The sequence below is a fragment of the Penaeus chinensis genome, chromosome 25, assembly GCF_019202785.1.
Source record: "Penaeus chinensis breed Huanghai No. 1 chromosome 25, ASM1920278v2, whole genome shotgun sequence".
NCBI classification, from domain to species: Eukaryota; Metazoa; Arthropoda; class Malacostraca; order Decapoda; family Penaeidae; genus Penaeus; species Penaeus chinensis.
This window is the reverse complement of record NC_061843.1, coordinates 8,748,727-8,751,226: the sequence shown is the minus strand read 5'-3', so window position 1 is coordinate 8,751,226 and position 2,500 is coordinate 8,748,727.

Here is a 2,500-nt window from a genome sequence, read left to right as displayed (position 1 = left end):
CGAATAGTCAAAGATCTTGACTCGCGAGCTGGCCTCTCCAGGCCAGCAGCTAAGCCAGGGAGGCCCCTGAGTTCACAGACGGCCTCCCCGACTGAGAGGGGAGAGCAGGCTGAACCAGCCGCATCAGCTCCTGCCTCCTCAAACAAGCCCGAAAGCCGAAAGGGCGGGCCGAAGCGTCCGAGGCCAGATACCGACTCTGATGAAGAGTTGGGACCCCCTAAACGCTTCACCCAGTTCAAAGTGCCAGCTAAACCCGAAGGCTTCGACAATGCCTACCAATTGGTCAGGGCATTGCAACGGAAAATCCGGTTGTCGATCCGGGTCGCCCGAGATCAGGGCATGATCATAATGCCCAAAGATCAAGCTACCTTAAATTTCCTCCGGGAAACGAAGGAGCTAACTGATGGGAGAAAAGTGAGTCTTTCCCCACTAAGTCCCGAGGAAAAGAGAACCAAGATGGTGCTACTTGGCTTCTCAGTCTCGTACGATGTGGAGCTGATCGCTTCACACCCACAGGTCGTGCAGGCTTCCCGAATGTCGAAGGGGAAGACCCTAACCAGGCAAGTCCTGGTGACCATGAAAGGTGCCCCAACCACTACCCTTGATCTGGGTAACTGGGGCACCTACAACCTTCGAACGTATGTGCCAGAACCACTTCGGTGTTTCAAGTGCCAGAAATACGGTCACCACAAGGCTAACTGTACAGCCAAGCCTAAATGTGGTGTCTGTAGCAAGGCACACAACACAGAGGTATGCCTCAAGGCATACAAAGAGGAAAAGAGGGACACAACAGCCAAATGTCCCAACTGTGCCAAGAAGCATCATGCCTGGAGCCTGACTTGCTCTGTCAGGAAAAAGGCGGCCCTCAGGCGACAAGAGGTTGCTCAAAACCGATCAGACTTTGTTCCTGCCCCACCGGGCACCCATGTCTGGGGAAGGAACAAAAGCGAAAAGGCCCCCCCGACCTCCTAAGAGGAAGGAAGCCGCCCCCCAGCCGACACCGGATGTCTCCAACAAAAAGGAGTTTCAGACAATGCCAAAGGTGCAGAAAAAGAAACTAAAGAAAAAAGTTTCTAAGAGCACCACAAAAACCTCCCCAACAGATGATCATCTCCTCTTTGACGAGGACGATATGACTCTCCTGTTAACTGCTGTTGTCACAGCAGTAGCAACAGCCCTGGGGAGGTCGAGTGAGGAGGCCGAGAAGGCAGTTTCGGTCGCCATGACGGCAATGACCCAGACTGTCGCAGCCCTGAAGGGAAGAAAGCTGGCTAGAGAAAAACCAGCCTCACCCTCACCCCAGGACGAGACTCCCCTCCCCACTCCAAACCAGGCCATGCCTTCACAGGCAGAGCCAAAACAGGCTGAATCTGTGCAGCCAGAGCCAGATCACGCTGACCTTGCCCAGGCAAGGCCAGCAAGGCCAGCCAAGAAAAAGCCTGAGAGAAAAGCCGAACCAACCAAAGTCACAGCTACCAAAGGCTCTCCACCCCCCAGTGGACCCAAGGATAGCCTGACAACAGACGAGGAGCCCTCAACCAGCGAGGACCTCGCAATGGAGTTGTCAGACTCCGACGATGTCTCTGATGTAACTATCACTGAGTAACATCATGACACACCATCTAAGCATCCTACAGTGGAACATCAATAGCTTCTCTGCAAAGAACGCTTTTCTCCAAGCAGTAGTGCGATCAAGGAACATTGACATTGTCATGCTCCAGGAGACATTAACAGTGGACACTGTTCGCTTCTCAGGGTACCATGCCTTCACACTGCCACGAACACCTGGCAAGAGAGGCTTGATCACCCTTGTGAGAGCAACAATCCCCTGCTCCGCAATAGCCGATGCATCGCACTGTGGTGACGATGTTGAATCCCTTGCCGTCGAGGTTCACCTGGCCGGGGGGCCCCTCAAACTGTACAATGTGTACAGCCGGCCACGCTGTAAAAGCTTAGACATCAGCCAGGTCTGTGCTTCTGCTGCACACGACCGAGTGATCATAGGGGGAGACTTCAATGCACACCACCCCATCCTGGCTCCCTGCCGTGCACCGGATGCGGCCGGCTATCACATAGCTGACGTGCTAGAGACATTCCCTGAGATCGCTCTCCTCAACACCCAAGAGCCAACGCATGTCAGAGGAGGGGTCCTAGACCTCACCCTGGCCACTGCGACTCTGGTGGGGAGGATTGGCTGGTGTGTCGATGAGACCGTCACAAGTGACCATTACGGCACTATAACTACCCTCATGGATGCTGGCCCAGCCAAAATCCTAAGACCAAATCCAAGATGGAAAACAGACAAGGCCAACTGGCAGGCGTTTCAAAACGCCTTGGCCCTCTGTCTGAGATGCAACAATCCCCCACAAAGCGAAAATGTGGAAGTGCTCGAAGCCAGCCTGCTAAACGCCATTAATGAAGCAGCCTCACAGACCATACCCAAAACTCGGCCTGGGTCCAGAAGTCACAAAGACGCCTGGTACTTCAATGACGAGATCAG